At 50.7% G+C, this 23238-nt stretch overlaps 39 non-coding genes across 39 annotated transcripts; all 39 read right to left on the reverse strand.

Moving 5' to 3' along the window:
* Positions 1 to 82: 82 nt before the first annotated feature.
* LOC127611865 (5S ribosomal RNA) lies at positions 83 to 201 on the reverse strand. Its single transcript, XR_007965487.1, has one exon. It is a non-coding gene; the product is annotated as a 5S ribosomal RNA (ribosomal RNA).
* Positions 202 to 679: 478 nt separating this feature from the next.
* On the reverse strand, positions 680 to 798 carry LOC127611871 (5S ribosomal RNA). Its single transcript, XR_007965488.1, has one exon. It is a non-coding gene; the product is annotated as a 5S ribosomal RNA (ribosomal RNA).
* Positions 799 to 1277: 479 nt separating this feature from the next.
* LOC127613107 (5S ribosomal RNA) lies at positions 1278 to 1396 on the reverse strand. The gene has a single exon (XR_007966071.1). It is a non-coding gene; the product is annotated as a 5S ribosomal RNA (ribosomal RNA).
* Positions 1397 to 1875: 479 nt separating this feature from the next.
* On the reverse strand, positions 1876 to 1994 carry LOC127611878 (5S ribosomal RNA). Its single transcript, XR_007965496.1, has one exon. It is a non-coding gene; the product is annotated as a 5S ribosomal RNA (ribosomal RNA).
* A 479-nt stretch (positions 1995 to 2473) lies between these two features.
* Positions 2474 to 2592, reverse strand: LOC127611884 (5S ribosomal RNA). Its single transcript, XR_007965497.1, has one exon. It is a non-coding gene; the product is annotated as a 5S ribosomal RNA (ribosomal RNA).
* Positions 2593 to 3070: 478 nt separating this feature from the next.
* On the reverse strand, positions 3071 to 3189 carry LOC127615892 (5S ribosomal RNA). Its single transcript, XR_007966982.1, has one exon. It is a non-coding gene; the product is annotated as a 5S ribosomal RNA (ribosomal RNA).
* A 479-nt stretch (positions 3190 to 3668) lies between these two features.
* LOC127611886 (5S ribosomal RNA) lies at positions 3669 to 3787 on the reverse strand. Its single transcript, XR_007965498.1, has one exon. It is a non-coding gene; the product is annotated as a 5S ribosomal RNA (ribosomal RNA).
* A 478-nt stretch (positions 3788 to 4265) lies between these two features.
* On the reverse strand, positions 4266 to 4384 carry LOC127613921 (5S ribosomal RNA). Its single transcript, XR_007966366.1, has one exon. It is a non-coding gene; the product is annotated as a 5S ribosomal RNA (ribosomal RNA).
* A 479-nt stretch (positions 4385 to 4863) lies between these two features.
* On the reverse strand, positions 4864 to 4982 carry LOC127588551 (5S ribosomal RNA). Its single transcript, XR_007959116.1, has one exon. It is a non-coding gene; the product is annotated as a 5S ribosomal RNA (ribosomal RNA).
* Positions 4983 to 5458: 476 nt separating this feature from the next.
* On the reverse strand, positions 5459 to 5577 carry LOC127615347 (5S ribosomal RNA). Its single transcript, XR_007966897.1, has one exon. It is a non-coding gene; the product is annotated as a 5S ribosomal RNA (ribosomal RNA).
* Positions 5578 to 6056: 479 nt separating this feature from the next.
* On the reverse strand, positions 6057 to 6175 carry LOC127613340 (5S ribosomal RNA). Its single transcript, XR_007966159.1, has one exon. It is a non-coding gene; the product is annotated as a 5S ribosomal RNA (ribosomal RNA).
* Positions 6176 to 6654: 479 nt separating this feature from the next.
* LOC127588195 (5S ribosomal RNA) lies at positions 6655 to 6773 on the reverse strand. The gene has a single exon (XR_007959003.1). It is a non-coding gene; the product is annotated as a 5S ribosomal RNA (ribosomal RNA).
* Positions 6774 to 7252: 479 nt separating this feature from the next.
* LOC127614428 (5S ribosomal RNA) lies at positions 7253 to 7371 on the reverse strand. Its single transcript, XR_007966511.1, has one exon. It is a non-coding gene; the product is annotated as a 5S ribosomal RNA (ribosomal RNA).
* A 478-nt stretch (positions 7372 to 7849) lies between these two features.
* Positions 7850 to 7968, reverse strand: LOC127614942 (5S ribosomal RNA). Its single transcript, XR_007966760.1, has one exon. It is a non-coding gene; the product is annotated as a 5S ribosomal RNA (ribosomal RNA).
* Positions 7969 to 8447: 479 nt separating this feature from the next.
* LOC127615443 (5S ribosomal RNA) lies at positions 8448 to 8566 on the reverse strand. The gene has a single exon (XR_007966920.1). It is a non-coding gene; the product is annotated as a 5S ribosomal RNA (ribosomal RNA).
* Positions 8567 to 9045: 479 nt separating this feature from the next.
* On the reverse strand, positions 9046 to 9164 carry LOC127611892 (5S ribosomal RNA). Its single transcript, XR_007965499.1, has one exon. It is a non-coding gene; the product is annotated as a 5S ribosomal RNA (ribosomal RNA).
* A 478-nt stretch (positions 9165 to 9642) lies between these two features.
* Positions 9643 to 9761, reverse strand: LOC127615797 (5S ribosomal RNA). The gene has a single exon (XR_007966956.1). It is a non-coding gene; the product is annotated as a 5S ribosomal RNA (ribosomal RNA).
* A 480-nt stretch (positions 9762 to 10241) lies between these two features.
* LOC127612580 (5S ribosomal RNA) lies at positions 10242 to 10360 on the reverse strand. The gene has a single exon (XR_007965877.1). It is a non-coding gene; the product is annotated as a 5S ribosomal RNA (ribosomal RNA).
* A 479-nt stretch (positions 10361 to 10839) lies between these two features.
* Positions 10840 to 10958, reverse strand: LOC127613404 (5S ribosomal RNA). The gene has a single exon (XR_007966176.1). It is a non-coding gene; the product is annotated as a 5S ribosomal RNA (ribosomal RNA).
* A 478-nt stretch (positions 10959 to 11436) lies between these two features.
* On the reverse strand, positions 11437 to 11555 carry LOC127611901 (5S ribosomal RNA). Its single transcript, XR_007965501.1, has one exon. It is a non-coding gene; the product is annotated as a 5S ribosomal RNA (ribosomal RNA).
* Positions 11556 to 12034: 479 nt separating this feature from the next.
* LOC127613111 (5S ribosomal RNA) lies at positions 12035 to 12153 on the reverse strand. The gene has a single exon (XR_007966072.1). It is a non-coding gene; the product is annotated as a 5S ribosomal RNA (ribosomal RNA).
* A 478-nt stretch (positions 12154 to 12631) lies between these two features.
* On the reverse strand, positions 12632 to 12750 carry LOC127614945 (5S ribosomal RNA). Its single transcript, XR_007966761.1, has one exon. It is a non-coding gene; the product is annotated as a 5S ribosomal RNA (ribosomal RNA).
* Positions 12751 to 13229: 479 nt separating this feature from the next.
* Positions 13230 to 13348, reverse strand: LOC127611907 (5S ribosomal RNA). The gene has a single exon (XR_007965502.1). It is a non-coding gene; the product is annotated as a 5S ribosomal RNA (ribosomal RNA).
* A 479-nt stretch (positions 13349 to 13827) lies between these two features.
* Positions 13828 to 13946, reverse strand: LOC127611914 (5S ribosomal RNA). Its single transcript, XR_007965504.1, has one exon. It is a non-coding gene; the product is annotated as a 5S ribosomal RNA (ribosomal RNA).
* Positions 13947 to 14424: 478 nt separating this feature from the next.
* LOC127615804 (5S ribosomal RNA) lies at positions 14425 to 14543 on the reverse strand. Its single transcript, XR_007966958.1, has one exon. It is a non-coding gene; the product is annotated as a 5S ribosomal RNA (ribosomal RNA).
* Positions 14544 to 15022: 479 nt separating this feature from the next.
* LOC127611923 (5S ribosomal RNA) lies at positions 15023 to 15141 on the reverse strand. The gene has a single exon (XR_007965509.1). It is a non-coding gene; the product is annotated as a 5S ribosomal RNA (ribosomal RNA).
* A 479-nt stretch (positions 15142 to 15620) lies between these two features.
* On the reverse strand, positions 15621 to 15739 carry LOC127611926 (5S ribosomal RNA). Its single transcript, XR_007965510.1, has one exon. It is a non-coding gene; the product is annotated as a 5S ribosomal RNA (ribosomal RNA).
* Positions 15740 to 16218: 479 nt separating this feature from the next.
* On the reverse strand, positions 16219 to 16337 carry LOC127611933 (5S ribosomal RNA). The gene has a single exon (XR_007965512.1). It is a non-coding gene; the product is annotated as a 5S ribosomal RNA (ribosomal RNA).
* Positions 16338 to 16813: 476 nt separating this feature from the next.
* LOC127613908 (5S ribosomal RNA) lies at positions 16814 to 16932 on the reverse strand. Its single transcript, XR_007966364.1, has one exon. It is a non-coding gene; the product is annotated as a 5S ribosomal RNA (ribosomal RNA).
* Positions 16933 to 17412: 480 nt separating this feature from the next.
* On the reverse strand, positions 17413 to 17531 carry LOC127611938 (5S ribosomal RNA). Its single transcript, XR_007965513.1, has one exon. It is a non-coding gene; the product is annotated as a 5S ribosomal RNA (ribosomal RNA).
* Positions 17532 to 18009: 478 nt separating this feature from the next.
* On the reverse strand, positions 18010 to 18128 carry LOC127611944 (5S ribosomal RNA). The gene has a single exon (XR_007965514.1). It is a non-coding gene; the product is annotated as a 5S ribosomal RNA (ribosomal RNA).
* Positions 18129 to 18607: 479 nt separating this feature from the next.
* Positions 18608 to 18726, reverse strand: LOC127613122 (5S ribosomal RNA). The gene has a single exon (XR_007966075.1). It is a non-coding gene; the product is annotated as a 5S ribosomal RNA (ribosomal RNA).
* A 478-nt stretch (positions 18727 to 19204) lies between these two features.
* On the reverse strand, positions 19205 to 19323 carry LOC127614948 (5S ribosomal RNA). Its single transcript, XR_007966762.1, has one exon. It is a non-coding gene; the product is annotated as a 5S ribosomal RNA (ribosomal RNA).
* A 479-nt stretch (positions 19324 to 19802) lies between these two features.
* On the reverse strand, positions 19803 to 19921 carry LOC127611951 (5S ribosomal RNA). Its single transcript, XR_007965515.1, has one exon. It is a non-coding gene; the product is annotated as a 5S ribosomal RNA (ribosomal RNA).
* Positions 19922 to 20400: 479 nt separating this feature from the next.
* LOC127611957 (5S ribosomal RNA) lies at positions 20401 to 20519 on the reverse strand. The gene has a single exon (XR_007965516.1). It is a non-coding gene; the product is annotated as a 5S ribosomal RNA (ribosomal RNA).
* A 478-nt stretch (positions 20520 to 20997) lies between these two features.
* On the reverse strand, positions 20998 to 21116 carry LOC127615810 (5S ribosomal RNA). The gene has a single exon (XR_007966959.1). It is a non-coding gene; the product is annotated as a 5S ribosomal RNA (ribosomal RNA).
* A 479-nt stretch (positions 21117 to 21595) lies between these two features.
* LOC127611967 (5S ribosomal RNA) lies at positions 21596 to 21714 on the reverse strand. Its single transcript, XR_007965522.1, has one exon. It is a non-coding gene; the product is annotated as a 5S ribosomal RNA (ribosomal RNA).
* A 479-nt stretch (positions 21715 to 22193) lies between these two features.
* LOC127611972 (5S ribosomal RNA) lies at positions 22194 to 22312 on the reverse strand. Its single transcript, XR_007965524.1, has one exon. It is a non-coding gene; the product is annotated as a 5S ribosomal RNA (ribosomal RNA).
* A 479-nt stretch (positions 22313 to 22791) lies between these two features.
* On the reverse strand, positions 22792 to 22910 carry LOC127611976 (5S ribosomal RNA). Its single transcript, XR_007965525.1, has one exon. It is a non-coding gene; the product is annotated as a 5S ribosomal RNA (ribosomal RNA).
* Between the last annotated feature and the right edge of the window lie 328 nt (positions 22911 to 23238).

The following is a 23238-nucleotide window of genomic DNA, read 5'->3' on the forward strand; positions in this document are numbered from 1 at the left end:
AAGTGAAAGTTGAATGACGAATGAATGCCAAAATTTTTGGAAAGAGCAGTGAATCGTGTTGAGAATTGGAGGTGGGTGCAAAAGCTTACAGCACCTGGTATTCCCAGGCGGTCTCCCATCCAAGTACTAACCAGGCCCGACCCTGCTTAGCTTCCGAGATCGGACGAGATCGGGCGTTCTCAGGGTAGTATGGCCGTAAGCGAGGGAAAACGTGAAAATTGTCCCCTTTATAGCAGACACGGCACTTGCGGGTCGGGGATGGAGTAGTGGGGTGATTTTTTTTTCATTTAATGACCTCCTCCCGAGAGCACGAAGGAGGGGCCCGCTCCCGTGGTGGTTTGAGCGCGCAGCCTGTCAGGCTCGCATACGGTCCTCTGCGAGCACGCAGATGCAGTATTTGATGTTTGTTGCAAAAGTGGGCTTTTCCAGTGGAGGTGCAAAGGCATCCAGCAGGCGGAAATCCCAAGCTGTTTCATGTCCAAGTGCTATCATGAACGACCCCGTGCAGACGGCTCCCTCTGTTGGACATTAATTTTATTCCAAAGAGAACTTGATCTGTCAAATCAACGTGAAGGAAACGATTTCAAACCACAGGATAAGTGAAAGTTGAATGACTAATGAAAGCCAAAATTTTTGGAAAGAGCAGTGAATCGTGTTGAGAATTGGAGGTGGGTGCAAAAGCTTACAGCACCTGGTATTCCCAGGCGGTCTCCCATCCAAGTACTAACCAGGCCCGACCCTGCTTAGCTTCCGAGATCGGACGAGATCGGGCGTTCTCAGGGTAGTATGGCCGTAAGCGAGGGAAAACGTGAAAATTGTCCCCTTTATAGCAGACACGGCACTTGCGGGTCGGGGATGGAGTAGTGGGGTGATTTTTTTTTCATTTAATGACCTCCTCCCGAGAGCACGAAGGAGGGGCCTGCTCCCGTGGTGGTTTGAGCGCGCAGCCTGTCAGGCTCGCATACGGTCCTCTGCGAGCGCGCAGATGCGGTATTTGATGTTTGTTGCAAAAGTGGGCTTTTCCAGTGGAGGTGCAAACGCATCCAGCAGGCGGAAATCCCAAGCTGTTTCATGTCCAAGTGCTATCATGACCGATCCCCGTGCAGACGGCTCCCTCTGTTGGACATTAATTTTATTCCAAAGAGACGTTGATCTGTCAAATCAACGTGAAGGAAACGATTTTAAACCACAGGATAAGTGAAAGTTGAATGACGAATGAATGCCAAAATTTTTGGAAAGAGCAGTGAATCGTGTTGAGAATTGGAGGTGGGTGCAAAAGCTTACAGCACCTGGTATTCCCAGGCGGTCTCCCATCCAAGTACTAACCAGGCCCGACCCTGCTTAGCTTCCGAGATCGGACGAGATCGGGCGTTCTCAGGGTAGTATGGCCATAAGCGAGGGAAAACGTGAAAATTGTCCCCTTTATAGCAGACAAGGCACTTGCGGGTCGGGGATGGAGTAGTGGGGTGATTTTTTTTTCATTTAATGACCTCCTCCCGAGAGCACGAAGGAGGGGCCCGCTCCCGTGGTGGTTTGAGCGCGCAGCCTGTCAGGCTCGCATTCGGTCCTCTGCGAGCGCGCAGATGCGGTATTTGATGTTTGTTGCAAAAGTGGGCTTTTCCAGTGGAGGTGCAAAGGCATCCAGCAGGCGGAAATCCCAAGCTGTTTCATGTCCAAGTGCTATCATGACCGATCCCCGTGCAGACGGCTCCCTCTGTTGGACATTAATTTTATTCCAAAGAGACGTTGATCTGTCAAATCAACGTGAAGGAAACGATTTCAAACCACAGGATAAGTGAAAGTTGAATGACGAATGAATGCCAAAATTTTTGGAAAGAGCAGTGAATCGTGTTGAGAATTGGAGGTGGGTGCAAAAGCTTACAGCACCTGGTATTCCCAGGCGGTCTCCCATCCAAGTACTAACCAGGCCCGACCCTGCTTAGCTTCCGAGATCGGACGAGATCGGGCGTTCTCAGGGTAGTATGGCCGTAAGCGAGGGAAAACGCGAAAATTGTCCTCTTTATAGCAGACAAGGCACTTCTGGGTCGGGGGTGGAGTAGTGGGGTGATTTTTTTTCATTTAATAAACCTCCTCCGGAGTGCACAAAGGAGGGGCCCGCTCCCGTGGTGGTTTGAGCGCGCAGCCTGTCAGGCTCGCATACGGTCCTCTGCGAGCGCGCAGAGGCTGTACTTGATGTCTGTTGCAAAAGTGGGCTTTTCCAGTGGAGGTGCATAGGCATCCAGCAGGCGGAAATCCCAAGCTGTTTCATGTCCAAGTGCTATCATTACCGATTCCCGTGCAGACGGCTCCCTCTGTTGGACATTAATTTTATTCCAAAGAGACGTTGATCTGTCAAATCAACGTGAAGGAAACGATTTTAAACCACAGGATAAGTGAAAGTTGAATGACGAATGAATGCCAAAATTTTTGGAAAGAGCAGTGAATCGTGTTGAGAATTGGAGGTGGGTGCAAAAGCTTACAGCACCTGGTATTCCCAGGCGGTCTCCCATCCAAGTACTAACCAGGCCCGACCCTGCTTAGCTTCCGAGATCGGACGAGATCGGGCGTTCTCAGGGTAGTATGGCCGTAAGCGAGGGAAAACGTGAAAATTGTCCCCTTTATAGCAGACACGGCACTTGCGGGTCGGGGATGGAGAAGTGGGGTGATTTTTTTTTCATTTAATGACCTCCTCCCGAGAGCACGAAGGAGGGGCCCGCTCCCGTGGTGGTTTGAGCGCGCAGCCTGTCAGGCTCGCATACGGTCCTCTGCGAGCACGCAGATGCAGTATTTGATGTTTGTTGCAAAAGTGGGCTTTTCCAGTGGAGGTGGAAAGGCATCCAGCAGGCGGAAATCCCAAGCTGTTTCATGTCCAAGTGCTATCATGACCGACCCCGTGCAGACGGCTCCCTCTGTTGGACATTAATTTTATTCCAAAGAGACGTTGATCTGTCAAATCAACGTGAAGGAAACGATTTCAAACCACAGGATAAGTGAAAGTTGAATGACTAATGAAAGCCAAAATTTTTGGAAAGAGCAGTGAATCGTGTTGAGAATTGGAGGTGGGTGCAAAAGCTTACAGCAGCTGGTATTCCCAGGCGGTCTCCCATCCAAGTACTAACCAGGCCCGACCCTGCTTAGCTTCCGAGATCGGACGAGATCGGGCGTTCTCAGGGTAGTATGAGCGTAAGCGAGGGAAAACGTGAAAATTGTCCCCTTTATAGCAGACATGGCACTTGCGGGTCGGGGATGGAGTCGTGGGGTGATTTTTTTTTCATTTAATGACCTCCTCCCGAGAGCACGAAGGAGGGGCCCGCTCCCGTGGTGGTTTGAGCGCGCAGCCTGTCAGGCTCGCATTCGGTCCTCTGCGAGCGCGCAGATGCGGTATTTGATGTTTGTTGCAAAAGTGGGCTTTTCCAGTGGAGGTGCAAAGGCATCCAGCAGGCGGAAATCCCAAGCTGTTTCATGTCCAAGTGCTATCATGACCGATCCCCGTGCAGACGGCTCCCTCTGTTGGACATTAATTTTATTCCAAAGAGACGTTGATCTGTCAAATCAACGTGAAGGAAACGATTTTAAACCACAGGATAAGTGAAAGTTGAATGACGAATGAATGCCAAAATTTTTGGAAAGAGCAGTGAATCGTGTTGAGAATTGGAGGTGGGTGCAAAAGCTTACAGCACCTGGTATTCCCAGGCGGTCTCCCATCCAAGTACTAACCAGGCCCGACCCTGCTTAGCTTCCGAGATCGGACGAGATCGGGCGTTCTCAGGGTAGTATGGCCGTAAGCGAGGGAAAACGCGAAAATTGTCCTCTTTATAGCAGACAGGGCACTTCTGGGTCGGGGGTGGAGTAGTGGGGTGATTTTTTTTCATTTAATAAACCTCCTCCGGAGTGCACAAAGGAGGGGCCCGCTCCCGTGGTGGTTTGAGCGCGCAGCCTGTCAGGCTCGCATACGGTCCTCTGCGAGCGCGCAGAGGCTGTACTTGATGTTTGTTGCAAAAGTGGGCTTTTCCAGTGGAGGTGCAAAGGCATCCAGCAGGCGGAAATCCCAAGCTGTTTCATGTCCAAGTGCTATCATGAACGACCCCGTGCAGACGGCTCCCTCTGTTGGACATTAATTTTATTCCAAAGAGAACTTGATCTGTCAAATCAACGTGAAGGAAACGATTTCAAACCACAGGATAAGTGAAAGTTGAATGACTAATGAAAGCCAAAATTTTTGGAAAGAGCAGTGAATCGTGTTGAGAATTGGAGGTGGGTGCAAAAGCTTACAGCACCTGGTATTCCCAGGCGGTCTCCCATCCAAGTACTAACCAGGCCCGACCCTGCTTAGCTTCCGAGATCGGACAAGATCGGGCGTTCTCAGGGTAGTATGGCCGTAAGCGAGGGAAAACGTGAAAATTGTCCCCTTTATAGCAGACACGGCACTTGCGGGTCGGGGATGGAGTAGTGGGGTGATTTTTTTTTCATTTAATGACCTCCTCCCGAGAGCACGAAGGAGGGGCCCGCTCCCGTGGTGGTTTGAGCGCGCAGCCTGTCAGGCTCGCATACGGTCCTCTGCGAGCACGCAGATGCAGTATTTGATGTTTGTTGCAAAAGTGGGCTTTTCCAGTGGAGGTGCAAAGGTATCCAGCAGGCGGAAATCCCAAGCTGCTTCATGTCCAAGTGCTATCATGACCGATCCCCGTGCTGACGGCTCCCTCTGTTGGACATTAATTTTATTCCAAAGAGACGTTGATCTGTCAAATCAACGTGAAGGAAACGATTTCAAACCACAGGATAAGTGAAAGTTGAATGACGAATGAATGCCAAAATTTTTGGAAAGAGCAGTGAATCGTGTTGTGATTTGGAGGTGGGTGCAAAAGCTTACAGCACCTGGTATTCCCAGGCGGTCTCCCATCCAAGTACTAACCAGGCCCAACCCTGCTTAGCTTCCGAGATCGGACGAGATCGGGCGTTCTCAGGGTAGTATGGCCGTAAGCGAGGGAAAACGTGAAAATTGTCCCCTTTATAGCAGACAAGGCACTTGCGGGTAGGATGGAGTAGTGTGGTGATTTTTTTTTCATTTAATGACCTCCTCCCGAGAGCACGAAGGAGGGGCCCGCTCCCGTGGTGGTTTGAGCGCGCAGCCTGTCAGGCTCGCATACGGTCCTCTGCGAGCACGCAGATGCAGTATTTGATGTTTGTTGCAAAAGTGGGCTTTTCCAGTGGAGGTGCAAAGGCATCCAGCAGGCGGAAATCCCAAGCTGTTTCATGTCCAAGTGCTATCATGACCGACCCCGTGCAGACGGCTCCCTCTGTCGGACATTAATTTTATTCCAAAGAGACGTTGATCTGTCAAATCAACGTGAAGGAAACGATTTCAAACCACAGGATAAGTGATAGTTGACTGACTAATGAAAGCCAAAATTTTTGGAAAGAGCAGTGAATCGTGTTGAGAATTGGAGGTGGGTGCAAAAGCTTAGAGCACCTGGTATTCCCAGGTGGTCTCCCATCCAAGTACTAACCAGGCCCGACCCTGCTTAGCTTCCGAGATCGGACTAGATCGGGCGTTCTCAGGGTAGTATGGCCATAAGCGAGGGAAAACGCGAAAATTGTCCCCTTTATAGCAGACAAGGCACTTGCGGGTCGGGGATGGAGTAGTGGGGTGATTTTTTTTTCATTTCATGACCTCCTCCCGAGAGCACGAAGGAGGGGCCCGCTCCCGTGGTGGTTTGAGCGCGCAGCCTGTCAGGCTCGCATACGGTCCTCTGCGAGCACGCAGATGCAGTATTTGATGTTTGTTGCAAAAGTGGGCTTTTCCAGTGGAGGTGCAAAGGCATCCAGCAGGCGGAAATCCCAAGTTGCTTCATGTCCAAGTGCTATCATGACCGATCCCCGTGCAGACGTCTCCCTCTGTTGGACATTAATTTTATTCCAAAGAGACGTTGATCCGTCAAATCAACGTGAAGGAAACGATTTCAAACCACAGGATAAGTGAAAGTTGAATGACGAATGAATGCCAAAATTTTTGGAAAGAGCAGTGAATCGTGTTGTGAATTGGAGGTGGGTGCAAAAGCTTACAGCACCTGGTATTCCCAGGCGGTCTCCCATTCAAGTACTAACCAGGCCCGACCCTGCTTAGCTTCCGAGATCGGACGAGATCGGGCGTTCTCAGGGTAGTATGGCCGTAAGCGAGGGAAAATGTGAAAATTGTCCCCTTTATAGCAGACAGGGCACTTGCGGGTCGGGGATGGAGTAGTGGGGTGATTTTTTTTTCATTTAATGACCTCCTCCCGAGAGCACGAAGGAGGGGCCCGCTCCCGTGGTGGTTTGAGCGCGCAGCCTGTCAGGCTCGCATACGGTCCTCTGCGAGCACGCAGATGCGGTATTTGATGTTTGTTGCAAAAGTGGGCTTTTCCAGTGGAGGTGCAAAGGCATCCAGCAGGCGGAAATCCCAAGCTGCTTCATGTCCAAGTGCTATCATGACCGATCCCCGTGCAGACGGCTCCCTCTGTTGGACATTAATTTTATTCCAAAGAGACGTTGATCTGTCAAATCAACGTGAAGGAAACGATTTCAAACCACAGGATAAGTGAAAGTTGAATGACGAATGAATGCCAAAATTTTTGGAAAGAGCAGTGAATCGTGTTGTGAATTGGAGGTGGGTGCAAAAGCTTACAGCACCTGGTATTCCCAGGCGGTCTCCCATCCAAGTACTAACCAGGCCCTACCCTGCTTAGCTTCCGAGATCAGACGAGATCGGGTGTTCTCAGGGTAGTATGGCCGTAAGCGAGGGAAAACGCGAAAATTATCCTCTTTATAGCAGACAGGGCACTTCTGGGTCGGGGATGGAGTAGTGGGGTGATTTTTTTTTCATTTAATGACCTCCTCCCGAGAGCACGAAGGAGGGGCCTGCTCCCGTGGTGGTTTGAGCGCGCAGCCTGTCAGGCTCGCATACGGTCCTCTGCGAGCGCGCAGATGCGGTATTTGATGTTTGTTGCAAAAGTGGGCTTTTCCAGTGGAGGTGCAAACGCATCCAGCAGGCGGAAATCCCAAGCTGTTTCATGTCCAAGTGCTATCATGACCGATCCCCGTGCAGACGGCTCCCTCTGTTGGACATTAATTTTATTCCAAAGAGACGTTGATCTGTCAAATCAACGTGAAGGAAACGATTTTAAACCACAGGATAAGTGAAAGTTGAATGACGAATGAATGCCAAAATTTTTGGAAAGAGCAGTGAATCGTGTTGAGAATTGGAGGTGGGTGCAAAAGCATACAGCACCTGGTATTCCCAGGCGGTCTCCCATCCAAGTACTAACCAGGCCCGACCCTGCTTAGCTTCCGAGATCGGACGAGATCGGGCGTTCTCAGGGTAGTATGGCCATAAGCGAGGGAAAACGTGAAAATTGTCCCCTTTATAGCAGACAAGGCACTTGCGGGTCGGGGATGGAGTAGTGGGGTGATTTTTTTTTCATTTAATGACCTCCTCCCGAGAGCACGAAGGAGGGGCCCGCTCCCGTGGTGGTTTGAGCGCGCAGCCTGTCAGGCTCGCATACGGTCCTCTGCGAGCACGCAGATGCAGTATTTGATGTTTGTTGCAAAAGTGGGCTTTTCCAGTGGAGGTGGAAAGGCATCCAGCAGGCGGAAATCCCAAGCTGTTTCATGTCCAAGTGCTATCATGACCGACCCCGTGCAGACGGCTCCCTCTGTTGGACATTAATTTTATTCCAAAGAGACGTTGATCTGTCAAATCAACGTGAAGGAAACGATTTCAAACCACAGGATAAGTGAAAGTTGAATGACTAATGAAAGCCAAAATTTTTGGAAAGAGCAGTGAATCGTGTTGAGAATTGGAGGTGGGTGCAAAAGCTTACAGCAGCTGGTATTCCCAGGCGGTCTCCCATCCAAGTACTAACCAGGCCCGACCCTGCTTAGCTTCCGAGATCGGACGAGATCGGGCGTTCTCAGGGTAGTATGGCCGTAAGCGAGGGAAAACGTGAAAATTGTCCCCTTTATAGCAGACATGGCACTTGCGGGTCGGGGATGGAGTCGTGGGGTGATTTTTTTTTCATTTAATGACCTCCTCCCGAGAGCACGAAGGAGGGGCCCGCTCCCGTGGTGGTTTGAGCGCGCAGCCTGTCAGGCTCGCATTCGGTCCTCTGCGAGCGCGCAGATGCGGTATTTGATGTTTGTTGCAAAAGTGGGCTTTTCCAGTGGAGGTGCAAAGGCATCCAGCAGGCGGAAATCCCAAGCTGTTTCATGTCCAAGTGCTATCATGACCGATCCCCGTGCAGACGGCTCCCTCTGTTGGACATTAATTTTATTCCAAAGAGACGTTGATCTGTCAAATCAACGTGAAGGAAACGATTTCAAACCACAGGATAAGTGAAAGTTGAATGACGAATGAATGCCAAAATTTTTGGAAAGAGCAGTGAATCGTGTTGAGAATTGGAGGTGGGTGCAAAAGCTTACAGCACCTGGTATTCCCAGGCGGTCTCCCATCCAAGTACTAACCAGGCGCGACCATGCTTAGCTTCCGAGATCGGACGAGATCGGGCGTTCTCAGGGTAGTATGGCCGTAAGCGAGGGAAAACGCGAAAATTGTCCTCTTTATAGCAGACAAGGCACTTCTGGGTCGGGGGTGGAGTAGTGGGGTGATTTTTTTTCATTTAATAAACCTCCTCCGGAGTGCACAAAGGAGGGGCCCGCTCCCGTGGTGGTTTGAGCGCGCAGCCTGTCAGGCTCGCATACGGTCCTCTGCGAGCGCGCAGAGGCTGTACTTGATGTCTGTTGCAAAAGTGGGCTTTTCCAGTGGAGGTGCATAGGCATCCAGCAGGCGGAAATCCCAAGCTGTTTCATGTCCAAGTGCTATCATTACCGATTCCCGTGCAGACGGCTCCCTCTGTTGGACATTAATTTTATTCCAAAGAGACGTTGATCTGTCAAATCAACGTGAAGGAAACGATTTTAAACCACAGGATAAGTGAAAGTTGAATGACGAATGAATGCCAAAATTTTTGGAAAGAGCAGTGAATCGTGTTGAGAATTGGAGGTGGGTGCAAAAGCTTACAGCACCTGGTATTCCCAGGCGGTCTCCCATCCAAGTACTAACCAGGCCCGACCCTGCTTAGCTTCCGAGATCGGACGAGATCGGGCGTTCTCAGGGTAGTATGGCCGTAAGCGAGGAAAAACGTGAAAATTGTCCCCTTTATAGCAGACACGGCACTTGCGGGTCGGGGATGGAGAAGTGGGGTGATTTTTTTTTCATTTAATGACCTCCTCCCGAGAGCACGAAGGAGGGGCCCGCTCCCGTGGTGGTTTGAGCGCGCAGCCTGTCAGGCTCGCATACGGTCCTCTGCGAGCACGCAGATGCAGTATTTGATGTTTGTTGCAAAAGTGGGCTTTTCCAGTGGAGGTGGAAAGGCATCCAGCAGGCGGAAATCCCAAGCTGTTTCATGTCCAAGTGCTATCATGACCGACCCCGTGCAGACGGCTCCCTCTGTTGGACATTAATTTTATTCCAAAGAGACGTTGATCTGTCAAATCAACGTGAAGGAAACGATTTCAAACCACAGGATAAGTGAAAGTTGAATGACTAATGAAAGCCAAAATTTTTGGAAAGAGCAGTGAATCGTGTTGAGAATTGGAGGTGGGTGCAAAAGCTTACAGCAGCTGGTATTCCCAGGCGGTCTCCCATCCAAGTACTAACCAGGCCCGACCCTGCTTAGCTTCCGAGATCGGACGAGATCGGGCGTTCTCAGGGTAGTATGGGCGTAAGCGAGGGAAAACGTGAAAATTGTCCCCTTTATAGCAGACATGGCACTTGCGGGTCGGGGATGGAGTCGTGGGGTGATTTTTTTTTTCATTTAATGACCTCCTCCCGAGAGCACGAAGGAGGGGCCCGCTCCCGTGGTGGTTTGAGCGCGCAGCCTGTCAGGCTCGCATTCGGTCCTCTGCGAGCGCGCAGATGCGGTATTTGATGTTTGTTGCAAAAGTGGGCTTTTCCAGTGGAGGTGCAAAGGCATCCAGCAGGCGGAAATCCCAAGCTGTTTCATGTCCAAGTGCTATCATGACCGATCCCCGTGCAGACGGCTCCCTCTGTTGGACATTAATTTTATTCCAAAGAGACGTTGATCTGTCAAATCAACGTGAAGGAAACGATTTCAAACCACAGGATAAGTGAAAGTTGAATGACGAATGAATGCCAAAATTTTTGGAAAGAGCAGTGAATCGTGTTGAGAATTGGAGGTGGGTGCAAAAGCTTACAGCACCTGGTATTCCCAGGCGGTCTCCCATCCAAGTACTAACCAGGCCCGACCCTGCTTAGCTTCCGAGATCTGACGAGATCGGGCGTTCTCAGGGTAGTATGGCCGTAAGCGAGGGAAAACGCGAAAATTGTCCTCTTTATAGCAGACAGGGCACTTCTGGGTCGGGGGTGGAGTAGTGGGGTGATTTTTTTTCATTTAATAAACCTCCTCCGGAGTGCACAAAGGAGGGGCCCGCTCCCGTGGTGGTTTGAGCGCGCAGCCTGTCAGGCTCGCATACGGTCCTCTGCGAGCGCGCAGAGGCTGTACTTGATGTCTGTTGCAAAAGTGGGCTTTTCCAGTGGAGGTGCATAGGCATCCAGCAGGCGGAAATCCCAAGCTGTTTCATGTCCAAGTGCTATCATTACCGATTCCCGTGCAGACGGCTCCCTCTGTTGGACATTAATTTTATTCCAAAGAGACGTTGATCTGTCAAATCAACGTGAAGGAAACGATTTTAAACCACAGGATAAGTGAAAGTTGAATGACGAATGAATGCCAAAATTTTTGGAAAGAGCAGTGAATCGTGTTGAGAATTGGAGGTGGGTGCAAAAGCTTACAGCACCTGGTATTCCCAGGCGGTCTCCCATCCAAGTACTAACCAGGCCCGACCCTGCTTAGCTTCCGAGATCGGACGAGATCGGGCATTCTCAGGGTAGTATGGCCGTAAGCGAGGGAAAACGTGAAAATTGTCCCCTTTATAGCAGACACGGCACTTGCGGGTCGGGGATGGAGTAGTGGGGTGATTTTTTTTTCATTTAATGACCTCCTCCCGAGAGCACGAAGGAGGGGCCCGCTCCCGTGGTGGTTTGAGCGCGCAGCCTGTCAGGCTCGCATACGGTCCTCTGCGAGCACGCAGATGCAGTATTTGATGTTTGTTGCAAAAGTGGGCTTTTCCAGTGGAGGTGCAAAGGCATCCAGCAGGCGGAAATCCCAAGCTGTTTCATGTCCAAGTGCTATCATGAACGACCCCGTGCAGACGGCTCCCTCTGTTGGACATTAATTTTATTCCAAAGAGAACTTGATCTGTCAAATCAACGTGAAGGAAACGATTTCAAACCACAGGATAAGTGAAAGTTGAATGACTAATGAAAGCCAAAATTTTTGGAAAGAGCAGTGAATCGTGTTGAGAATTGGAGGTGGGTGCAAAAGCTTACAGCACCTGGTATTCCCAGGCGGTCTCCCATCCAAGTACTAACCAGGCCCGACCCTGCTTAGCTTCCGAGATCGGACGAGATCGGGCGTTCTCAGGGTAGTATGGCCGTAAGCGAGGGAAAACGTGAAAATTGTCCCCTTTATAGCAGACACGGCACTTGCGGGTCGGGGATGGAGTAGTGGGGTGATTTTTTTTTCATTTAATGACCTCCTCCCGAGAGCACGAAGGAGGGGCCTGCTCCCGTGGTGGTTTGAGCGCGCAGCCTGTCAGGCTCGCATACGGTCCTCTGCGAGCGCGCAGATGCGGTATTTGATGTTTGTTGCAAAAGTGGGCTTTTCCAGTGGAGGTGCAAACGCATCCAGCAGGCGGAAATCCCAAGCTGTTTCATGTCCAAGTGCTATCATGACCGATCCCCGTGCAGACGGCTCCCTCTGTTGGACATTAATTTTATTCCAAAGAGACGTTGATCTGTCAAATCAACGTGAAGGAAACGATTTTAAACCACAGGATAAGTGAAAGTTGAATGACGAATGAATGCCAAAATTTTTGGAAAGAGCAGTGAATCGTGTTGAGAATTGGAGGTGGGTGCAAAAGCTTACAGCACCTGGTATTCCCAGGCGGTCTCCCATCCAAGTACTAACCAGGCCCGACCCTGCTTAGCTTCCGAGATCGGACGAGATCGGGCGTTCTCAGGGTAGTATGGCCATAAGCGAGGGAAAACGTGAAAATTGTCCCCTTTATAGCAGACAAGGCACTTGCGGGTCGGGGATGGAGTAGTGGGGTGATTTTTTTTTCATTTAATGACCTCCTCCCGAGAGCACGAAGGAGGGGCCCGCTCCCGTGGTGGTTTGAGCGCGCAGCCTGTCAGGCTCGCATACGGTCCTCTGCGAGCACGCAGATGCAGTATTTGATGTTTGTTGCAAAAGTGGGCTTTTCCAGTGGAGGTGGAAAGGCATCCAGCAGGCGGAAATCCCAAGCTGTTTCATGTCCAAGTGCTATCATGACCGACCCCGTGCAGACGGCTCCCTCTGTTGGACATTAATTTTATTCCAAAGAGACGTTGATCTGTCAAATCAACGTGAAGGAAACGATTTCAAACCACAGGATAAGTGAAAGTTGAATGACTAATGAAAGCCAAAATTTTTGGAAAGAGCAGTGAATCGTGTTGAGAATTGGAGGTGGGTGCAAAAGCTTACAGCAGCTGGTATTCCCAGGCGGTCTCCCATCCAAGTACTAACCAGGCCCGACCCTGCTTAGCTTCCGAGATCGGACGAGATCGGGCGTTCTCAGGGTAGTATGGCCGTAAGCGAGGGAAAACGTGAAAATTGTCCCCTTTATAGCAGACATGGCACTTGCGGGTCGGGGATGGAGTCGTGGGGTGATTTTTTTTTCATTTAATGACCTCCTCCCGAGAGCACGAAGGAGGGGCCCGCTCCCGTGGTGGTTTGAGCGCGCAGCCTGTCAGGCTCGCATTCGGTCCTCTGCGAGCGCGCAGATGCGGTATTTGATGTTTGTTGCAAAAGTGGGCTTTTCCAGTGGAGGTGCAAAGGCATCCAGCAGGCGGAAATCCCAAGCTGTTTCATGTCCAAGTGCTATCATGACCGATCCCCGTGCAGACGGCTCCCTCTGTTGGACATTAATTTTATTCCAAAGAGACGTTGATCTGTCAAATCAACGTGAAGGAAACGATTTCAAACCACAGGATAAGTGAAAGTTGAATGACGAATGAATGCCAAAATTTTTGGAAAGAGCAGTGAATCGTGTTGAGAATTGGAGGTGGGTGCAAAAGCTTACAGCACCTGGTATTCCCAGGCGGTCTCCCATCCAAGTACTAACCAGGCCCGACCCTGCTTAGCTTCCGAGATCGGACGAGATCGGGCGTTCTCAGGGTAGTATGGCCGTAAGCGAGGGAAAACGCGAAAATTGTCCTCTTTATAGCAGACAAGGCACTTCTGGGTCGGGGGTGGAGTAGTGGGGTGATTTTTTTTCATTTAATAAACCTCCTCCGGAGTGCACAAAGGAGGGGCCCGCTCCCGTGGTGGTTTGAGCGCGCAGCCTGTCAGGCTCGCATACGGTCCTCTGCGAGCGCGCAGAGGCTGTACTTGATGTCTGTTGCAAAAGTGGGCTTTTCCAGTGGAGGTGCATAGGCATCCAGCAGGCGGAAATCCCAAGCTGTTTCATGTCCAAGTGCTATCATTACCGATTCCCGTGCAGACGGCTCCCTCTGTTGGACATTAATTTTATTCCAAAGAGACGTTGATCTGTCAAATCAACGTGAAGGAAACGATTTCAAACCACAGGATAAGTGAAAGTTGAATGACGAATGAATGCCAAAATTTTTGGAAAGAGCAGTGAATCGTGTTGAGAATTGGAGGTGGGTGCAAAAGCTTACAGCACCTGGTATTCCCAGGCGGTCTCCCATCCAAGTACTAACCAGGCCCGACCCTGCTTAGCTTCCGAGATCGGACGAGATCGGGCGTTCTCAGGGTAGTATGGCCGTAAGCGAGGGAAAACGTGAAAATTGTCCCCTTTATAGCAGACACGGCACTTGCGGGTCGGGGATGGAGAAGTGGGGTGATTTTTTTTTCATTTAATGACCTCCTCCCGAGAGCACGAAGGAGGGGCCCGCTCCCGTGGTGGTTTGAGCGCGCAGCCTGTCAGGCTCGCATACGGTCCTCTGCGAGCACGCAGATGCAGTATTTGATGTTTGTTGCAAAAGTGGGCTTTTCCAGTGGAGGTGGAAAGGCATCCAGCAGGCGGAAATCCCAAGCTGTTTCATGTCCAAGTGCTATCATGACCGACCCCGTGCAGACGGCTCCCTCTGTTGGACATTAATTTTATTCCAAAGAGACGTTGATCTGTCAAATCAACGTGAAGGAAACGATTTCAAACCACAGGATAAGTGAAAGTTGAATGACTAATGAAAGCCAAAATTTTTGGAAAGAGCAGTGAATCGTGTTGAGAATTGGAGGTGGGTGCAAAAGCTTACAGCAGCTGGTATTCCCAGGCGGTCTCCCATCCAAGTACTAACCAGGCCCGACCCTGCTTAGCTTCCGAGATCGGACGAGATCGGGCGTTCTCAGGGTAGTATGGGCGTAAGCGAGGGAAAACGTGAAAATTGTCCCCTTTATAGCAGACATGGCACTTGCGGGTCGGGGATGGAGTCGTGGGGTGATTTTTTTTTCATTTAATGACCTCCTCCCGAGAGCACGAAGGAGGGGCCCGCTCCCGTGGTGGTTTGAGCGCGCAGCCTGTCAGGCTCGCATTCGGTCCTCTGCGAGCGCGCAGATGCGGTATTTGATGTTTGTTGCAAAAGTGGGCTTTTCCAGTGGAGGTGCAAAGGCATCCAGCAGGCGGAAATCCCAAGCTGTTTCATGTCCAAGTGCTATCATGACCGATCCCCGTGCAGACGGCTCCCTCTGTTGGACATTAATTTTATTCCAAAGAGACGTTGATCTGTCAAATCAACGTGAAGGAAACGATTTCAAACCACAGGATAAGTGAAAGTTGAATGACGAATGAATGCCAAAATTTTTGGAAAGAGCAGTGAATCGTGTTGAGAATTGGAGGTGGGTGCAAAAGCTTACAGCACCTGGTATTCCCAGGCGGTCTCCCATCCAAGTACTAACCAGGCCCGACCCTGCTTAGCTTCCGAGATCGGACGAGATCGGGCGTTCTCAGGGTAGTATGGCCGTAAGCGAGGGAAAACGTGAAAATTGTCCCCTTTATAGCAGACACGGCACTTGCGGGTCGGGGATGGAGGATGGGGGGTGATTTTTTTTCATTTAATAAACCTCCTCCGGAGTGCACAAAGGAGGGGCCCGCTCCCGTGGTGGTTTGAGCGCGCAGCCTGTCAGGCTCGCATACGGTCCTCTGCGAGCGCGCAGAGGCTGTACTTGATGTTTGTTGCAAAAGTGGGCTTTTCCAGTGGAGGTGCAAAGGCATCCAGCAGGCGGAAATCCCAAGCTGTTTCATGTCCAAGTGCTATCATGAACGACCCCGTGCAGACGGCTCCCTCTGTTGGACATTAATTTTATTCCAAAGAGAACTTGATCTGTCAAATCAACGTGAAGGAAACGATTTCAAACCACAGGATAAGTGAAAGTTGAATGACTAATGAAAGCCAAAATTTTTGGAAAGAGCAGTGAATCGTGTTGAGAATTGGAGGTGGGTGCAAAAGCTTACAGCACCTGGTATTCCCAGGCGGTCTCCCATCCAAGTACTAACCAGGCCCGACCCTGCTTAGCTTCCGAGATCGGACGAGATCGGGCGTTCTCAGGGTAGTATGGCCGTAAGCGAGGGAAAACGTGAAAATTGTCCCCTTTATAGCAGACACGGCACTTGCGGGTCGGGGATGGAGTAGTGGGGTGATTTTTTTTTCATTTAATGACCTCCTCCCGAGAGCACGAAGGAGGGGCCCGCTCCCGTGGTGGTTTGAGCGCGCAGCCTGTCAGGCTCGCATACGGTCCTCTGCGAGCACGCAGATGCAGTATTTGATGTTTGTTGCAAAAGTGGGCTTTTCCAGTGGAGGTGCAAAGGTATCCAGCAGGCGGAAATCCCAAGCTGCTTCATGTCCAAGTGCTATCATGACCGATCCCCGTGCTGACGGCTCCCTCTGTTGGACATTAATTTTATTCCAAAGAGACGTTGATCTGTCAAATCAACGTGAAGGAAACGATTTCAAACCACAGGATAAGTGAAAGTTGAATGACGAATGAATGCCAAAATTTTTGGAAAGAGCAGTGAATCGTGTTGTGATTTGGAGGTGGGTGCAAAAGCTTACAGCACCTGGTATTCCCAGGCGGTCTCCCATCCAAGTACTAACCAGGCCCGACCCTGCTTAGCTTCCGAGATCGGACGAGATCGGGCGTTCTCAGGGTAGTATGGCCGTAAGCGAGGGAAAACGTGAAAATTGTCCCCTTTATAGCAGACAAGGCACTTGCGGGTAGGATGGAGTAGTGTGGTGATTTTTTTTTCATTTAATGACCTCCTCCCGAGAGCACGAAGGAGGGGCCCGCTCCCGTGGTGGTTTGAGCGCGCAGCCTGTCAGGCTCGCATACGGTCCTCTGCGAGCACGCAGATGCAGTATTTGATGTTTGTTGCAAAAGTGGGCTTTTCCAGTGGAGGTGCAAAGGCATCCAGCAGGCGGAAATCCCAAGCTGTTTCATGTCCAAGTGCTATCATGACCGACCCCGTGCAGACGGCTCCCTCTGTCGGACATTAATTTTATTCCAAAGAGACGTTGATCTGTCAAATCAACGTGAAGGAAACGATTTCAAACCACAGGATAAGTGAAAGTTGAATGACGAATGAATGCCAAATTTTTTGGAAAGAGCAGTGAATCGTGTTGAGAATTGGAGGTGGGTGCAAAAGCTTACCGCACCTGGTATTCCCAGGCGGTCTCCCATCCAAGTACTAACCAGGCCCGACCCTGCTTAGCTTCCGAGATCGGACGAGATCGGGCGTTCTCAGGGTAGTATGGCCGTAAGCGAGGGAAAACGCGAAAATTGTCCTCTTTATAGCAGACAGGGCACTTCTGGGTCGGGGGGTGGAGTAGTGGGGTGATTTTTTTTCATTTAATAAACCTCCTCCGGAGTGCACAAAGGAGGGGCCCGCTCCCGTGGTGGTTTGAGCGCGCAGCCTGTCAGGCTCGCATACGGTCCTCTGCGAGCGCGCAGAGGCTGTACTTGATGTCTGTTGCAAAAGTGGGCTTTTCCAGTGGAGGTGCATAGGCATCCAGCAGGCGGAAATCCCAAGCTGTTTCATGTCCAAGTGCTATCATTACCGATTCCCGTGCAGACGGCTCCCTCTGTTGGACATTAATTTTATTCCAAAGAGACGTTGATCTGTCAAATCAACGTGAAGGAAACGATTTTAAACCACAGGAGAAGTGAAAGTTGAATGACGAATGAATGCCAAAATTTTTGGAAAGAGCAGTGAATCGTGTTGAGAATTGGAGGTGGGTGCAAAAGCTTACAGCACCTGGTATTCCCAGGCGGTCTCCCATCCAAGTACTAACCAGGCCCGACCCTGCTTAGCTTCCGAGATCGGACGAGATCGGGCGTTCTCAGGGTAGTATGGCCGTAAGCGAGGGAAAACGTGAAAATTGTCCCCTTTATAGCAGACACGGCACTTGCGGGTCGGGGATGGAGTAGTGGGGTGATTTTTTTTTCATTTAATGACCTCCTCCCGAGAGCACGAAGGAGGGGCCCGCTCCCGTGGTGGTTTGAGCGCGCAGCCTGTCAGGCTCGCATACGGTCCTCTGCGAGCACGCAGATGCAGTATTTGATGTTTGTTGCAAAAGTGGGCTTTTCCAGTGGAGGTGCAAAGGCATCCAGCAGGCGGAAATCCCAAGCTGTTTCATGTCCAAGTGCTATCATGAACGACCCCGTGCAGACGGCTCCCTCTGTTGGACATTAATTTTATTCCAAAGAGAACTTGATCTGTCAAATCAACGTGAAGGAAACGATTTCAAACCACAGGATAAGTGAAAGTTGAATGACTAATGAAAGCCAAAATTTTTGGAAAGAGCAGTGAATCGTGTTGAGAATTGGAGGTGGGTGCAAAAGCTTACAGCACCTGGTATTCCCAGGCGGTCTCCCATCCAAGTACTAACCAGGCCCGACCCTGCTTAGCTTCCGAGATCGGACGAGATCGGGCGTTCTCAGGGTAGTATGGCCGTAAGCGAGGGAAAACGTGAAAATTGTCCCCTTTATAGCAGACACGGCACTTGCGGGTCGGGGATGGAGTAGTGGGGTGATTTTTTTTTCATTTAATGACCTCCTCCCGAGAGCACGAAGGAGGGGCCTGCTCCCGTGGTGGTTTGAGCGCGCAGCCTGTCAGGCTCGCATACGGTCCTCTGCGAGCGCGCAGATGCGGTATTTGATGTTTGTTGCAAAAGTGGGCTTTTCCAGTGGAGGTGCAAACGCATCCAGCAGGCGGAAATCCCAAGCTGTTTCATGTCCAAGTGCTATCATGACCGATCCCCGTGCAGACGGCTCCCTCTGTTGGACATTAATTTTATTCCAAAGAGACGTTGATCTGTCAAATCAACGTGAAGGAAACGATTTTAAACCACAGGATAAGTGAAAGTTGAATGACGAATGAATGCCAAAATTTTTGGAAAGAGCAGTGAATCGTGTTGAGAATTGGAGGTGGGTGCAAAAGCTTACAGCACCTGGTATTCCCAGGCGGTCTCCCATCCAAGTACTAACCAGGCCCGACCCTGCTTAGCTTCCGAGATCGGACGAGATCGGGCGTTCTCAGGGTAGTATGGCCATAAGCGAGGGAAAACGTGAAAATTGTCCCCTTTATAGCAGACAAGGCACTTGCGGGTCGGGGATGGAGTAGTGGGGTGATTTTTTTTTCATTTAATGACCTCCTCCCGAGAGCACGAAGGAGGGGCCCGCTCCCGTGGTGGTTTGAGCGCGCAGCCTGTCAGGCTCGCATACGGTCCTCTGCGAGCACGCAGATGCAGTATTTGATGTTTGTTGCAAAAGTGGGCTTTTCCAGTGGAGGTGGAAAGGCATCCAGCAGGCGGAAATCCCAAGCTGTTTCATGTCCAAGTGCTATCATGACCGACCCCGTGCAGACGGCTCCCTCTGTTGGACATTAATTTTATTCCAAAGAGACGTTGATCTGTCAAATCAACGTGAAGGAAACGATTTCAAACCACAGGATAAGTGAAAGTTGAATGACTAATGAAAGCCAAAATTTTTGGAAAGAGCAGTGAATCGTGTTGAGAATTGGAGGTGGGTGCAAAAGCTTACAGCAGCTGGTATTCCCAGGCGGTCTCCCATCCAAGTACTAACCAGGCCCGACCCTGCTTAGCTTCCGAGATCGGACGAGATCGGGCGTTCTCAGGGTAGTATGGCCGTAAGCGAGGGAAAACGTGAAAATTGTCCCCTTTATAGCAGACATGGCACTTGCGGGTCGGGGATGGAGTCGTGGGGTGATTTTTTTTTCATTTAATGACCTCCTCCCGAGAGCACGAAGGAGGGGCCCGCTCCCGTGGTGGTTTGAGCGCGCAGCCTGTCAGGCTCGCATTCGGTCCTCTGCGAGCGCGCAGATGCGGTATTTGATGTTTGTTGCAAAAGTGGGCTTTTCCAGTGGAGGTGCAAAGGCATCCAGCAGGCGGAAATCCCAAGCTGTTTCATGTCCAAGTGCTATCATGACCGATCCCCGTGCAGACGGCTCCCTCTGTTGGACATTAATTTTATTCCAAAGAGACGTTGATCTGTCAAATCAACGTGAAGGAAACGATTTCAAACCACAGGATAAGTGAAAGTTGAATGACGAATGAATGCCAAAATTTTTGGAAAGAGCAGTGAATCGTGTTGAGAATTGGAGGTGGGTGCAAAAGCTTACAGCACCTGGTATTCCCAGGCGGTCTCCCATCCAAGTACTAACCAGGCCCGACCCTGCTTAGCTTCCGAGATCGGACGAGATCGGGCGTTCTCAGGGTAGTATGGCCGTAAGCGAGGGAAAACGCGAAAATTGTCCTCTTTATAGCAGACAAGGCACTTCTGGGTCGGGGGTGGAGTAGTGGGGTGATTTTTTTTCATTTAATAAACCTCCTCCGGAGTGCACAAAGGAGGGGCCCGCTCCCGTGGTGGTTTGAGCGCGCAGCCTGTCAGGCTCGCATACGGTCCTCTGCGAGCGCGCAGAGGCTGTACTTGATGTCTGTTGCAAAAGTGGGCTTTTCCAGTGGAGGTGCATAGGCATCCAGCAGGCGGAAATCCCAAGCTGTTTCATGTCCAAGTGCTATCATTACCGATTCCCGTGCAGACGGCTCCCTCTGTTGGACATTAATTTTATTCCAAAGAGACGTTGATCTGTCAAATCAACGTGAAGGAAACGATTTCAAACCACAGGATAAGTGAAAGTTGAATGACGAATGAATGCCAAAATTTTTGGAAAGAGCAGTGAATCGTGTTGAGAATTGGAGGTGGGTGCAAAAGCTTACAGCACCTGGTATTCCCAGGCGGTCTCCCATCCAAGTACTAACCAGGCCCGACCCTGCTTAGCTTCCGAGATCGGACGAGATCGGGCGTTCTCAGGGTAGTATGGCCGTAAGCGAGGGAAAACGTGAAAATTGTCCCCTTTATAGCAGACACGGCACTTGCGGGTCGGGGATGGAGAAGTGGGGTGATTTTTTTTTCATTTAATGACCTCCTCCCGAGAGCACGAAGGAGGGGCCCGCTCCCGTGGTGGTTTGAGCGCGCAGCCTGTCAGGCTCGCATACGGTCCTCTGCGAGCACGCAGATGCAGTATTTGATGTTTGTTGCAAAAGTGGGCTTTTCCAGTGGAGGTGGAAAGGCATCCAGCAGGCGGAAATCCCAAGCTGTTTCATGTCCAAGTGCTATCATGACCGACCCCGTGCAGACGGCTCCCTCTGTTGGACATTAATTTTATTCCAAAGAGACGTTGATCTGTCAAATCAACGTGAAGGAAACGATTTCAAACCACAGGATAAGTGAAAGTTGAATGACTAATGAAAGCCAAAATTTTTGGAAAGAGCAGTGAATCGTGTTGAGAATTGGAGGTGGGTGCAAAAGCTTACAGCAGCTGGTATTCCCAGGCGGTCTCCCATCCAAGTACTAACCAGGCCCGACCCTGCTTAGCTTCCGAGATCGGACGAGATCGGGCGTTCTCAGGGTAGTATGGGCGTAAGCGAGGGAAAACGTGAAAATTGTCCCCTTTATAGCAGACATGGCACTTGCGGGTCGGGGATGGAGTCGTGGGGTGATTTTTTTTTCATTTAATGACCTCCTCCCGAGAGCACGAAGGAGGGGCCCGCTCCCGTGGTGGTTTGAGCGCGCAGCCTGTCAGGCTCGCATTCGGTCCTCTGCGAGCGCGCAGATGCGGTATTTGATGTTTGTTGCAAAAGTGGGCTTTTCCAGTGGAGGTGCAAAGGCATCCAGCAGGCGGAAATCCCAAGCTGTTTCATGTCCAAGTGCTATCATGACCGATCCCCGTGCAGACGGCTCCCTCTGTTGGACATTAATTTTATTCCAAAGAGACGTTGATCTGTCAAATCAACGTGAAGGAAACGATTTCAAACCACAGGATAAGTGAAAGTTGAATGACGAATGAATGCCAAAATTTTTGGAAAGAGCAGTGAATCGTGTTGAGAATTGGAGGTGGGTGCAAAAGCTTACAGCACCTGGTATTCCCAGGCGGTCTCCCATCCAAGTACTAACCAGGCCCGACCCTGCTTAGCTTCCGAGATCGGACGAGATCGGGCGTTCTCAGGGTAGTATGGCCGTAAGCGAGGGAAAACGTGAAAATTGTCCCCTTTATAGCAGACACGGCACTTGCGGGTCGGGGATGGAGGATGGGGGGTGATTTTTTTTCATTTAATAAACCTCCTCCGGAGTGCACAAAGGAGGGGCCCGCTCCCGTGGTGGTTTGAGCGCGCAGCCTGTCAGGCTCGCATACGGTCCTCTGCGAGCGCGCAGAGGCTGTACTTGATGTTTGTTGCAAAAGTGGGCTTTTCCAGTGGAGGTGCAAAGGCATCCAGCAGGCGGAAATCCCAAGCTGTTTCATGTCCAAGTGCTATCATGAACGACCCCGTGCAGACGGCTCCCTCTGTTGGACATTAATTTTATTCCAAAGAGAACTTGATCTGTCAAATCAACGTGAAGGAAACGATTTCAAACCACAGGATAAGTGAAAGTTGAATGACTAATGAAAGCCAAAATTTTTGGAAAGAGCAGTGAATCGTGTTGAGAATTGGAGGTGGGTGCAAAAGCTTACAGCACCTGGTATTCCCAGGCGGTCTCCCATCCAAGTACTAACCAGGCCCGACCCTGCTTAGCTTCCGAGATCGGACGAGATCGGGCGTTCTCAGGGTAGTATGGCCGTAAGCGAGGGAAAACGTGAAAATTGTCCCCTTTATAGCAGACACGGCACTTGCGGGTCGGGGATGGAGTAGTGGGGTGATTTTTTTTTCATTTAATGACCTCCTCCCGAGAGCACGAAGGAGGGGCCCGCTCCCGTGGTGGTTTGAGCGCGCAGCCTGTCAGGCTCGCATACGGTCCTCTGCGAGCACGCAGATGCAGTATTTGATGTTTGTTGCAAAAGTGGGCTTTTCCAGTGGAGGTGCAAAGGTATCCAGCAGGCGGAAATCCCAAGCTGCTTCATGTCCAAGTGCTATCATGACCGATCCCCGTGCTGACGGCTCCCTCTGTTGGACATTAATTTTATTCCAAAGAGACGTTGATCTGTCAAATCAACGTGAAGGAAACGATTTCAAACCACAGGATAAGTGAAAGTTGAATGACGAATGAATGCCAAAATTTTTGGAAAGAGCAGTGAATCGTGTTGTGATTTGGAGGTGGGTGCAAAAGCTTACAGCACCTGGTATTCCCAGGCGGTCTCCCATCCAAGTACTAACCAGGCCCGACCCTGCTTAGCTTCCGAGATCGGACGAGATCGGGCGTTCTCAGGGTAGTATGGCCGTAAGCGAGGGAAAACGTGAAAATTGTCCCCTTTATAGCAGACAAGGCACTTGCGGGTAGGATGGAGTAGTGTGGTGATTTTTTTTTCATTTAATGACCTCCTCCCGAGAGCACGAAGGAGGGGCCCGCTCCCGTGGTGGTTTGAGCGCGCAGCCTGTCAGGCTCGCATACGGTCCTCTGCGAGCACGCAGATGCAGTATTTGATGTTTGTTGCAAAAGTGGGCTTTTCCAGTGGAGGTGCAAAGGCATCCAGCAGGCGGAAATCCCAAGCTGTTTCATGTCCAAGTGCTATCATGACCGACCCCGTGCAGACGGCTCCCTCTGTCGGACATTA

Source organism: Hippocampus zosterae, chromosome 1 (genome assembly GCF_025434085.1).
Source record: "Hippocampus zosterae strain Florida chromosome 1, ASM2543408v3, whole genome shotgun sequence".
NCBI lineage: Eukaryota > Metazoa > Chordata > Actinopteri > Syngnathiformes > Syngnathidae > Hippocampus > Hippocampus zosterae.